This window comes from Eleutherodactylus coqui, chromosome 6 (assembly GCF_035609145.1).
Source record: "Eleutherodactylus coqui strain aEleCoq1 chromosome 6, aEleCoq1.hap1, whole genome shotgun sequence".
Classification (NCBI taxonomy): domain Eukaryota; kingdom Metazoa; phylum Chordata; class Amphibia; order Anura; family Eleutherodactylidae; genus Eleutherodactylus; species Eleutherodactylus coqui.
In genome coordinates, this window is record NC_089842.1 from 7,134,375 (window position 1) to 7,148,156 (window position 13,782).

The 13,782-nt window shown below is 46.8% G+C and overlaps 1 protein-coding gene across 2 annotated transcripts in view; it reads right to left on the reverse strand.

The window, feature by feature from the left end:
• Positions 1-13,782, reverse strand: part of LOC136631769 (uncharacterized) — a 248,364-nt gene that overhangs the window by 209,595 nt on the left and 24,987 nt on the right. For both annotated transcript variants that reach the window (XM_066606101.1, XM_066606102.1), the window contains one exon: positions 1,480-1,548. The gene's annotated coding sequence lies outside the window, so the exon portion shown is untranslated. The remainder of the gene's footprint in view (positions 1-1,479; positions 1,549-13,782) is intronic.

Sequence of the window (13,782 nt, forward strand, 5' to 3'; positions counted from 1 at the left end):
CCGTCCTGATAAGGACACATCCACCCTCATGCCTGTGCCACTCACCAACCCTGTTAGATACAAAACGAAAAACCACCATAAAAGTAGCCAAAACCTCAAACAATAAATCTCAGTAGTAAATCTCTGAAGTTATCTGAAGAGCTGCTGAAAGAACCACAGAAACAAGATCCAGAGATGTCTACAATCCATAGCAGAAGGAGACTTCAGTGAAATTGACCAGCACAAAACCCAGTCCAGGGGGAAACTAAAAACCCTCCCTAATTGCCCCCAGGTGTACACCAACAGCTAACACAAAGAAGACCAAATGCACAGTCAAGCTCAAACTGACCCTAGAGTATCTTCCCTTCCAGAAGGGGCCTCCAGACCTTTAGGCCCCGGTCTACCAGGGTTATGGTTATGATAGCTTTTAATGGGAAGATGCACTTTGACATCCACGGCCCGGACCTACTTCCTTTCCTCTGGCCCATATCCCTGCCAATTAACCAAATATTGTAGTGTGTTCCTTAAGTGGCAGGAGAATATAATGCTACTATTCTCAAAATTAGGATCTTCATCAACTTCAACCAGGGCACGAGGGGAGAAACCAACCCCAGGATTAATATATTGTTTTAATAGTGACTTGCGAAACACATTAGCTATCCTGAAGAAGTCCGGAAGCTCCAAGCTAAAAGAAACTGCATTGATCTTCTCACTGATTTTGAAGGACTGTTGTTTAACCCTTTAGTGACCAGCCATTTGTGTTTTTACATACTGGCTGGGCTTTAATCCATAGGGCCATAAAAAGTATAAAAAAGTTAGTTTCAGGATCGGATCCATGTGGGGAACTTAAAACTACTCATCTCCATTCTCCGCGATCTCCCGTGATGTTCTGGTCCTTCCAGGACCTGAGACCGTCTTCTGCGCATGCGCACCAAACGTAAAATATCGGGCGCATGCGCAGAAGGCCGGACAGCCCGGGAGATTTAAAATCTCCCTGCTCCCAGCTAGCATTAGAGTAGCCAAGAGCAGTGAGATGTCACCTGGAGCCGCTGTATGCGGTTCCCGGTCACATGATCACCATGATCCAATGGATAATGGTGGTCATGTAAAGTAAAAAGAATGTATTAAAGAAAGTTAAGAAGTTTAAGTTTCATCTCCCGTCACGGATCATATCCATGAGGGGAGATGAAATGATGTACCTCATGCCCCCAGATTTACGTACCTAAGGCCCCCAGATGAAATTACGTACCTAAGGCCCCATCTTCTGCGCACATGCCCAAATAGTAGAGGGAGGTACAAAAGTTACGAATTACCTTGGTAATTTAAAATCTTCCTGCTCCTGACTACAAAACATAGCCAAGAGCCTGGAGATTTTACAAGAGGCCGTGGTATGTGGTCCCTGGTCACGTGATCGCCGTTATCCATGTAAAAGTAAAGAAAAGTTTAAAGTTTTACATCCCGCCATTGAACAGATCTATGAGAAGAGGAGAAATTACTTACCTAAGGCCTCGGACAGGATCTTTATCCACAGACCTTTCCCCAGCTTCGCGCATGTGTCATGGCCTGAATCTGGTAGGGTAAATTTGAAGGAAAATATTGGATTAGTTCTAGCTGCGGAGGTTGTCACCCAATACAGACCCAAGCACCGACACCCCTAACGGTCATATAAGGCTATAATGAGGATTGCGAATGAATAAATTTGTGATGCTAATGTCTCTTGTCAATATCAAATAAATATGTGTACATGTAAAGAAAAAATAATACCAGCAAACAATTCTAGTCAACCAGAGACGCAGAGTTTACTTAGAAGTGATAAAGAAATTATACACCAATACGGATGATTCAAAAGATTAAAAAAAACGGTTTGTATTGAATTTACAAAATATTATTAGAAATACGTAACAAAAAAGAAACAAAAAACTTGTAGTCCCGTGCTTCTTATAGGTATGAAATGTAAAATATATAGATATTTTCTCTTTTCTATAGAAGCACTTACTTCTTTGGGAGGTCCCCTCCTTGGAGACCCCCCTTTGTCGAAAGATGAGACTTAAGAAATTTCCACCGACGGGATTTCAGAGCCACAGAGCCTTAAGAGAGTTCCATCTTTCGACAAATGGGGGTCTCCAAAGAGGGGACCTCCCAAAGAAGTGAGTGCTTCTATAGAAAAGAGAAAATATCTATATATTTTACATTTCATACCTATAGGGGCTCACACTCACTGGCGATTGCAATATCGCTGCGTTTTTTTTAACGCAAATGTTAATAGGACTTTCTAATGTTAAAATTGCATCCCACAAAAATCACGGCATGCAAATTTGCGATTTTTGTGCGATGCGTTTTTAACATTAGAAAGTCGCATTGACATCTGTTATCCAGGGTGCCGTGAGTTACATAGCTATGGGAAATCCATGTGTCCCCACACACTTCATTCTGTATAGGTGTCAGATAGCTGAACACCGCAATGGGAAAGCCTTCTGTTCCCTACCGAAGTCATTCAGTGTACTTGTGCCAGATAGCTAAAACGCCACAGTGGGAAATCTTTGTGCACCCACAACATATGCGAGCCCATGAAACCCAAGGAAAATATTAAAGATGAAGCAATTACAGTGCCCAAACATGGCAGAGTTTCACCCCGCCCAGGACCTCTGCATACACCCTCAGCAATCGTGGGCATAAAGCAGACTCAGATGCTAGTACAGCTGTGAAAGTCTCATTAAATAAGTTACGGTTGCTTTCAGTGCTCCAAAGACTGGATGAACCACAAGGAAGTTCCCCAAGCCAAATCTGGTGGAGTTGCATTCCCGCCCAGTACTTCGGCGTCTGCCCACACCCTCAGTAATTGTGGGCATAAAGCGGACTCGGATGCTCGTGCAGCTGTGAACGTCTCAATAAATCAGTTACAGTTGCTTTAATCGCTCCAAAGACTGGATGAACCACAAAGAAGTTCCACACGCCAAACCTGGCGCAGTTGCATTCTCCCCAGGACTTCAGCCTCTGCCCACACCCTCAGTAATCATGGGCATAAAGCGGACTCGGATGCTAGTACAGCTGTGAACGTCTCATTAAATCAGTTACAGTTGCTTTCATTGCTCCAAAAACTGGATGAACAACAAAGATGTTCCGCAGGCCAAACCTGGTGCAGTTGCATCATCCTCCCAGGACTTCGGCCTCTGTACACACCCTCAGTAATCGTGGCCATAAAGCAGACTGGCATGCTAGTACGGCTGTGAACGTCTCATTAATTCAGTTACAGTTGCTTTCATCGCTCCAAAGACAGGATGAACCACAAAGAAGTTCCATAGACCAAACCTGGCGCAGTTGCATCATCCCCCTCCCCCAAGAACTTCGGCCGCTGCACACATCCTCAGTAATCGTGGGCATAAAGCTAACTCGGATGCTAGTACAGCTGTGAGCGTCTCATTAAATCAGTTACGGTTGCTTTCATCGCTTCAAAGACTGGATGAACCTAAAGAAGTTCCACAGGCCAAACCTGGCGCAGTTGCATTTCCCCCAGGACTTCGGCCTCTTCCCACACCCTCAGCAATCGTGGGCATAAAGCAGACTTGGATGCTTGTACAGCTGTTAACGTCTCCTGAATTCAGTCACGCTTCTTTTGATTTGTCCAAACGAGTGTCTCAGATATCTGTGGTTACACGAGAGGAAATACATGTCGACCAATGCTGATCCCCAAACCCCAAGCAGGAGGAGGAGGTGGCATAATTAGCCCAAGAAACCATGACAGAGGTAGGATCCACAATACTCTTTTTGTGAAGCTTGTGAGAGGGCCCTGGGTCAGGCTTGGTCCCAGCCTCCACCTTGTGTGACCCAAGGTTCCGTGAGTTACATAGCTATGGGAAATCCATGTGTCCCCACACACTTTATTGTGTGTATGTGTCAGATAGCTGAACACCGTGCTGGGAAAGCCGTCTGCATTCTGCACTCTACCCAAGTCATTCAGTGTATTTGTGCCAGATAGGTAAAACACCGCAATGGGAAGTCTTTGCGCACCCATAGCATAGGAGTGCCCATGAAACTAAAAAAACAGTATTACACATGAAGAAATCACAGTATTCACACATGGCAGAGTTTCACCCCGCGAAGGACCTCAGCCCACACTTCTGCCCTAGTCATTCTGTGTATTTCTACCAGACAGCTGAACACTGCTATGGGAAACCTTTGTGCATCCACAGTATAGGCGAACCCCTCAAACCTTTCTGTAGCAAGTGTATAGGTGGATCCCTGAAACTTTTCTGTTGCAAGAGTATAGACGAAACCTTCAAACCTTTTAGTAGCAAGTGTATAGGCAGACCCCCCAAACCTCTTAGTAGCAAATGTATAGGCGAACCCCTCAAACCTTTCAGTAGCAAGTGTATAGGTGGACCCATGAAACTTTTCTGTTGCAAGAGTATAGGCGAACCCCTCAAACCTTCTAGTAGCAAGTGTATAGGCAGACCCCCCAAACCTCTTAGTAGCAAGTATATAGGCAAACCCCTAAAACCTTTTAGTAGCAAGTGTATAGGTGGACCCCCCCAAACCTCTTAGTAGCAAGTGTATAGGCGGACCCCTGAAACTTTTCTGTTGCAAGAGTATAGGCGAGCCCCCACAACATTTCTGTAGCCAGAGTATAGGCAAACCCCCGAAACATTTCTGTAGCAAGAGTATAGGCGAACCCCTCAAACCTTTCTGTAACAAGTGTATAGGCAGACCCCTGAAATATTTCTGTTGCAAGAGTATAGGCAAACCCCTCAAACATTGATGTACCAAGAGTATAGGCGAACACCTTAAAAATTTTGTTTGCCAAGTGTATAGGCAGACCCCCCAAACCCCTTAGCAGCAAGTGTATAGACAGACCCCTGAAACTTTTCTGTTGCAAGAGTATAGGCGAACCCCCGCAACATTTCTGTAGCAAGAGTATAGGCAAACCCCCAAAACATTTCTCTAGCAAGAGTATATCCAAACCCCTGTAAATTTTCAGTTGCAAGAGTATAGGCGAATCCCTCAAGCCTTTCTGTAGCAAGTCTATAGGCAGACCCCTGAAACATTTCTGTAGCAAGAGTATAGGCGAACCCCCGAAATATTTCTGCAGCAAGAGTATAGGCGGACCCCTGAAACCTTTCTGTTGCAAGAGTATAGGCGAACCCCTCAAATCTTTTTTTGTAGCAAGTGTATAGGCGGACCCCTGAAACATTTCTGTTGCAAGGGTATAGGCGAACCCCTCAAACATTGGTGTACCAAGAGTATAGGCGAACACCTGAAAAAATGTGTTTGCCAGGAGTGTGGGCGAAGGCAGGAAAAATTTGTTGGCTAAGAATATAGGCGAGGGCCTAAAAAAATGGTGTACCAAGAGTACAAGTGTACCCCTTAAAAATTGCTTAACCGCGAGGGCAGATGAAAGCCATAAACATTTTTTAAAGAAGCAGCTCATTGCTGCTTTATTTGTAACAGAGCCTGGAGGCACCCCTCTGAAAACATTGGTTTTAACAGAGCCTTTGGGCCTGCTGAAAAATTGGCGGCTCAGCGTGATGACATGCTGTTTTAGGAGGAGGAGGAGTAAGTTCCGAAAGGTATAGACCAAGCTGCTTCTCCCCTTTTTGGGGGTTAGAGAGAGGATGCATATTTCTCCTGTTGCAGCTAAAAGAATCATTAGGTTCCGCTGCTTTCCGCCTGTGGAGAAGAGAAGTCCGGGAAAATTCAGCCTTTGTTCATCTTTATGAGTGTAAGCATGTCGGCACTGGCAGTTGACAGGTGGGTACGCTTATCCATGATGATCCCCCCAGCTGCACTAAACACCATCTCTGACAAGACACTAGTGGCAGGGCAGGCCAGCACCTCCAGGGCATACAGCGCAAGTTTGTGTCACGTGTCCAGCTTTGACACCCAATAGTTGTATGAAGCAGAGGGATCATGGAGGACAGTGGTATGATCAGCTATGTACTCCCTCACCATCTTTTTACATTGCTCCATCCGACTCAGCCTTGACTGGAGAGTTAGGATACAGTCTTGCTGGGGAACCATAAAACTGGCAAAGGCCTTGGAGAGTGTTTCCCCACCTGCGCTGGACATGCTGCCTGATCCCCATGACTCCCCTGCTAGTTGGCCCTCAGAACTGCGTCTTCTGCCGCTGGCGCTGCCAGATGGGAACTTTAGCATCACTTTTTCCACCAGGGCCCTGTGGTATTGCATCATTTTCGTACTCCTTTCCTCTTCGGGAATGAGAGTGGAAAGGTTCTCCTTATACCGTGGGTCTAGAAGGGTGTACACCCAGTAATCTGTGTTGGCCAGAATGTGTCTAACGCGAGGGTCACGGAAAAGGCAGCCTAACATGAAGTCAGCCATGTGTGCCAGAGTCCCAGTACGCAATACATCGCTGTCCTTACTAGGAGGATGACTTTCAGGACTCTCCTCCTCCTCTTCAGCCCATACACGCTGAACAGATGAGAGATAAGCAGCATGGATACCCTATGCTGTGTGGCCAGCTGTCTCTTCCCCCTCCTCCCCCTCCCCCTCCAAAACGTGCTGAGATATAGATATGAGGGTGGTCTGGCTATCAAGTGACATACTGTCATCCCCCGTCTCCTGTCCTAACCGCAAAGCGTCGGCCTTTATGCTTAGCAGCGAACTTCTCAGCAGGCAAAGCAGAGGGATGGTAACGCTAATGATGGCCGCATCGCCGCTCACCATTTGGGTAGAGTCCTCAAAGTTTCCAAGGACCTGGCAGATGTCTGCCATCTAAGCCCACTCCTCTGTAAAGAACTGCGGAGCTTGACTACCACTACACTGCCCATGTTGCAGCTGGTATTTCACAAGTGCCCTTATACAGCCTTGCCAACATGTAGAATTTCAGTGCGTGGGAATGTCGCACAGCAGTCGCTGCTCTGGCAGCTGAAAATGATGTTGTAGGGATCTCAGGGTGGCAGCATCCATGGTGCACTTGCAGAAATGTGCGCAGACGCGGCGTACCTTGACGAGGAGGTCAGACAAGTAGGGGTAGTTTTTCAGAAACCGCTGAACCACCGGATTGAAGACGTGGGCCAGCCAAGGTACGTGTGTGAGGCTGCCGAGCTGCCACCAGGTTACAGCCGCTGTCACACATGACCACGCCTGGTTGGAGGCTCAGTGGCAAAAGCCAGAGGTCGCTTTGCTCTATCAGACTATGTAACAGCTCGGGGGTCATGTGCCTCTTTTCACTTAAGCTGATTAGTTTCAGCACGGCTTGCTGACGCTTGCCCACCGCTGTGCTGCCACACTCTACCAACTGCTGGCGACATGCTTACACTTCTTAATTGAGAGGTAGAGGTGGCGGAGGAGGAGGGGGGTTTGGGAGAGGTGCCATTATACGCCGCAGATACCAGCACCGAGGTAGAACCCACTATTCTGGGTGTGGGTAGGATGTGAGCAGACCCAGGCTCTGACTCGGTCCCAGCCTCCACCAAGTTCACCCAATGTGCCGTCAGGGAGATATAGTGTCCTTGCCCACCAGTACTTGCCCACGTGTCCATGGTTAAGTGGACCTTCCCAGTAACCGCATTGGTGAGGGCACGGTTTATGTTACTGGTGTAGGACGGAGACGGCACACCAGGAAAAATAGTGGTGACGGGGGACCGAGTAGCGCAGGACCGCCGCCGCCATCATGTTTTTGAAAGCCTCCGTTTTCACAAGCCTGTATCGCAGCATCTCCAGGCTGATTAATTTGGTAATGTGTACGTTTACAGCTTGTGCATGCAAGGTGGGTGGCTGTGTATTTTTGCTTTTGCTCCAACGCTTGTGTTAGCGACAGCTGAACACTGCGCTGAGAGACATTGCTGGATGGAGTGGAGGTGAGGGTGTGGGTGCAGGCTGGGAGGCGCTCGTGCCTGCGTCCTGAGAGGGGGATTGGATCTGTGTGGCAGGTTGTGGCACAGGGGAAGAGACAGTGGTGCGACCCGGAGGTGGTGAGTGTCCTTCGTCCCACCTTGTGGGGTGCTTGGCCATCATATGCCTGCACATGCTGGTGGTGGTGAGGCTGGTAGTGGTGGCTCCCCGGCTAATCTTGGTGCGGCACAGGTTGCACACCACTGTTCGTCGGTCGTCCGCACTCTCATTAAAAAACATGCACACCTTTGAACACCTAGCCCTCTGCACGGAGACTTGCCGCAAGGGGGTGCTGTGGGAAACAGTTGGGGGATTCTTGGCTCTGGGCCTGCCACTCCCCCTGGCCACCCCACTGTCTCTTCCAACCTGTCCTGCTGCTGCACTTGCCTCCTCTTCTGAAGCCCTGTCTTCAGTAGGCTTAGCAAGCCAGGTGGGGTCAGTCACCTCATCGTCCAGCAGCTCTTCCTTCGTATCCTCTGTGCGCTCCTCCCTCGGACTTACTGCGCTTACTACTGCCTCACTGACAGACAACTGTGTCTCATTATCCTCATCCACAAAAAGCTCTTGAGACAGTTGCCGGAAGTCCCCAGCCTTATCACCCGGACTCCGGGAACTTTCCAAAGGTTAGGCATCGATCACGACAAACTCCTCAGGTGAGAGAGGAACAGTTTTTTCCCACTCAGGGCAGGGACCCGAGAACAGTTCCTGGGAGTCTGCCTGCTTAGATTCTGTCATTTTCATGGAGTGAGGAGGGTGGGAGGAAGGAGGAGCAGCCAGAGGATTCAGAGGTGCAGTCCTTAGGCCGAGAGTAGTGGACTGTGTAGAAGACTGGGGGTTCGACACATTGCTGGACGCGTTATCTGCGATCCACGACAGGACCTGCTTGCACTGCTCTGCTTGTAATAAAGGTCTACCATGCAGACCCGCAAATTGTGATATGAAGCTGAGGAGCCTAGAAACTTGCCTCTCTCCTAATCCCTCAGCAGACGGCTGTGATTCACCCCGCCCAGGAACTCGGCCTGTGCCGACACCCTGACTTGGACACCTGCGTCCGCGTCCTCGACCCTTACCCCTACTCCTCATCATGGCGGATTAAGGATAGAGCAGGGCCCAAATAAATTACCCCACTGGACAGTGCTAACAACTGTGGCTAATTTGCACACAGAGACTTGTAGATAGCGGAGGCTCTATGCTGTGACTTGAAAAAATTAAACCACTGTCTTGCGCTGATACCTAGGGGTCATTTACAGCTCACAGAGACTTGTAAATAAAAGAGGCTGTATGGAGTGGGAGAAAACTCTTAAGCCAGTGGATAGTGCTGGCAACTGCGGCTATCTCAACCCCCCCAAGGAAAGCGTATTGTGAGACACTCTACACAGTGGCAGAGCTCAAAGGTTTTGCAGTGGCCTAGAAAATATTAGAGTACTGTTTCGCAGTGAGACCTCTGTCTAATGCACTCCAGACTGAGAACGGTATAACTGAAAGGCTTTGCAGTAGCCTAGGAAATATTAGAGTACTGTTTTGCAGTGAGACCTCTGTCTAATGCACTACAGACTGAGAACAGTATAACTGAAAGGCTCTGCACAGGGCTAATTTTTAATTTTTTTTTTTTTTAAAGGTGCATTACTGCTCCCAACCAGCCACAACTATAATGCACACGATAAGGAGTAGCCCTGAGAAGGACCATTGTGGTTCTTGTACAGAGGATCCTGACTGTAACACTTTCCCTATCTCAGCAGCTCTTTCCTTAAACTCTGCGTAATGCACTGCAGACTGAGAAAGGTATAACTGAAATTCTTTGCAGTGGCCAAGGAAATATTAGAGTACTGTTTCGCGGTGAGACCGCTGTCTAATGCACTGCAGACTGAGGTATAACTAGAAGCTCTCTCAAAGAAGATGGACGCTGTTCATATTTCCTGACCCGACTTTCCAGTTCATCCCAAAGATGTTCAGTAGGGTTCAGGTTGCGATTCCTGTTCAGGCCTGTCCAATAGTGGAATATCTATATTCTTAAAACAATGTAAAACAGCGTTGGATTTGTGACAAGGCATGTTGTCTTGGTGGAAGTATGGCTGACCATTCCCAAAGAATTGTTGGCAGCACAAAATAGTCTTTACTGTCGAGCTTCGAGTTGTAAGAGAAGCCATAATACATCCTGTATCCGTGTTTCTCCATCTCTCTTTCTTTCCTTAGTCTAGATTGAGATATTATCATAGAAACATTCAGAGGAAAACAAGGCCGTTTACTAAGATCTCATGAGAAACAGCTTGAATCGGCCTGAGAGAAGTCCTGCCTACAGACAGACGTCCCTGCACTTGCTGAGGTTCTAATAACCAATGATAATAAATGAATTAGAGTAAACTATAATTATTTACAAGTGAGGCATCTTCTAGTCTCATTTTCAAATTTCTTTGTATAAATACTTCTGCTGATTAATAAATCAGACAACTTCCTATTACATTCAATGCTGTGTGTGATTTGTAAGCTGAAAACATACCAACTAGCAAATATTGTGCTAACAGGGTTCATGGTTCTTACTACTACAATCAACGGACTGATACTATGGCCGCCTGCAGACGAGCGGGTCGGATCCGGCAGCGAGAAATCTCCCCGCGCGATCCGACCCCAGAGCCTGCAGGGACGAGCGCGTACTCACCCGCGCCTGGCGGCCCCGGCTCTTTGATGTGCCGGCTGCCGCGCAGCCGGCGCATGCGCAGACCGGAGCCGGCGGCCAGGTGAGTGCGTGCCCCGCAGAAAATTAGAACATGCCGCGGTTTGTTTGCCGCGCGAGATTTCGCGCGGCCAAACCGCGGCCGTCTGCATAGGAGTGCGTATTGTAATGCACTCCTATGCAGACTTTGAGCGGCGGAAATCCCGCGGCGGGATTTCCGCTCGTCTGCAGGCGGCCTATGTCATGTAAAACGTCCCCAGATCACACTGGAGCCTTCACTGTACTTAACTGTTGGCACAACACACTCAGACAGACACTGTTCCCCAAGTTACCTTCACATCCAGGTATATCCATCTGGTTTGAAGATAGAGTAGTGCAATGTTAAATAGTGGATTGTGCTAAAGACAGAAATGAATGAAGTGAATTACAGTGTATTAGTAACAGTTTGTGCAAATAGGAAGTTCAATAGGAAAGATACAAGAATCTTAAGGTATATTATTGCTGTTACTTGTGTAAATGTAAGTTCTGTGATTGTTTTGAAGCGTGTATAATTGTTAAATGGTGTTATTGTTGTGTTTTCAGTGTAATAATGGCATGTAAGAGAAATAAGTTGTTGATTGAAAGGCTCATTCCACGACCAGTGAGTTTACTTGTATCAGCAATAATGTGGAGAGAGGGTAGATCTACTGGTAACTTAACCTCTATGTGAGACCTGAGTGTTCCTATTATGGGAAAAATATTAAAGTGATACTAACGCTAACTGTGAAATCTGTTGTACAGCTCTACTATTAGAAATAGTTAAAGTTTTTTTTCTTCTTCCTTTTGTCCATGACAAGAGAAATTCTGGAGGGAGGTAGTAGTAGGAATTGAGTAAAATGGTATCCCACGCTGTAAACATGTTGTGTGTAGTGTGTTGGTCAATAGGATGCAATTGGAGGCAGAGATTGCTCTCGTAGGTTTGACAGTCTTGTGTGTTGATTTCTTTGCTTAGTTAATATGAATGGAAAATGTGTGATGCAGAATGTAATTAACCAAAAGTACTGTGGATCTGTTGGTTTTGTAAATGTTGCTTAAACTCCTATTCCTAATGCAGATATTGACTGGGGCTGAAGATTTCTCTCCCCTATGCATAAGACACTAATGGCCACTCATGATGGGATGTGTATTTCATCCTGCAAATGGCATCAAGGGAATTGGAGGGTATTTTTTAAAGAATTATTTACGTTTTTTTTTTTCTTTCCCAATATTATTATTATGCTCCGTCATATAAAAGCCAATATCTGCTCCCATCCCTTTTGTTTTGGTAGCATTTCATCCTCACATTTGCTCCCTCTTATTTATGCCTTTGCATATGTAAGTGTCAGTTTTCACTGCAGCTCTGGCATTTTATTCATGAACTCAGAAGTTCAGGATAAGCAGTGATAAACATAGAGCTGCCGTGTATTTATTTGTAGATGATTGCCCAGTAAACCTTTCTGCTTGACTCACCACGCATTGGAGAAAAAAAATCACATCTTGAACATTGTGGTCCAGTATTTCTTTTTCTTTTCTTTCAGCCCTGGAGATACTGGACTATACTAAGCCCTTCAGGCTGTACTGTACAGAAATGTTGCTTGTGGTGAATCCTCTTGTGTTAAAAACAGTTGCAGCAGGTCAGGCCATGCTGAATAAAAGTTCTGAGCTAGGTTTCAATTTTCCTGTGACAGTATCAGCCCCCATGATGTAACAGCAATACTGCCACAGGTTCAGCTCAAACATTTGTCCACAGCATTTCACAGTGTGCTCTACTTATGCCAGACAACATGACCGTTCAGCACTGCCCTACCCTCAACCCACCTACTTTGCTGCATCTGGAAAAGGAGGGGAAGAAGGGGGGTAAATCTTCTGATAGCTTTCCTTATAGCTATGACTATGCATAGCTAATGCCACAGGAGACAGCAGGATTCAGTCATGTTGTAGTTCAGTCAGTAGACAACCCTGATTTTGCACTTTTTGTGAATGGTTTGAGGTATGGTCCAGAAGGCATGTTCTATACAGGTTATGCTGTGCTCTTCTTACATGATGTGGTCAAGGCTGAACCCCTTGCACCTCACATGTCAGCCCAAGAAGCTGAATTGCGGGCTCTGGAAGAAGCGTGCAAGCATGCTCAAAGAAAAATGGTTAGCATCTATACAGACTCACGCCACGCCTTTGGCATTGCTTATGACTACGGACCCATCTGGAGAGCGATGTCTTTCTTGACAGCCAATTAAAAACAGTAAAGGTGTACAAGCACTGATGGAAGCCCTCTTGCTGACCAAGAGAGGGGCCATAAAACAAAATAAAAGGCCACTCCAAGGACAGCAAAGACAAGACAGCCGAACAGAATCCCAGACTTGATCGTTCAGGGGTTGGGCGGTACCTCCTCAAACGTAACCTTTCATGGATTATGGCCTGTTGATTCCGTTACAAAAACAGGTAATCAAAGGGAATATAATGAATAATGGGAACCAGAAGGAGAAGCAGAGACACCTGGAGATGCATAGATGATATCCACAAAGCTCTGTTTTCCACAGGCCCTCTATCCCATCATGGCTCTGGCCTCCCATGGAAATACACACCTGTCAAAAACAGCTATGACAGATGTGGTTGCTAGTCACTGCTATGCACCAGGATTTAGCATTACAGCAGCTAAACACACACAGGGCTGCCTGATTTGTGCACATAACAACATGGGTAGGTCTGTAAAGAATCCTATGAAGTGAACCCCTCATCCCGACTACCCATTACAGTGTCTTCAAATAGACTACATCCAACTGCCAAGGGTGGGTAGGTACAAGTATGTTCTGGTCTGCCAAGACCTGTTCTCAGGGTGGCCAACATGGCCGGTCTGGCCTACACACTCACAAACGCCACCGCCAAGAACTGATCTCTGAGGTGGTACACAGGCATGATGTACCAGAGACAATTGAGAGTGACCAAGGCACTCCTTTCACGGGAGAAGTGATGCAGGAAGTAATGAAAGCATTGGAGGTAGAACAGGCCTTTCATGCTCCGTACCATCCTCATAGGAGTGGTAGAGCTGAGAGATTAAATGGTACTTTAAAAGCAAAGATCCAGAAGGCCATGGCAGAGCTCAATAAACCATGGACCGAATGCCAACCCCTGGCACTCTTTTCTGTAAGGTACACAGCTGACAGAATAGGCCTCAGTCATATAAGGTAATTTTGGGGTTGGCCCAAGATTAGGATTGTATTTTCCACAATAACTCCAGATGCAGCATGGTAGCTTGCCAAATATGC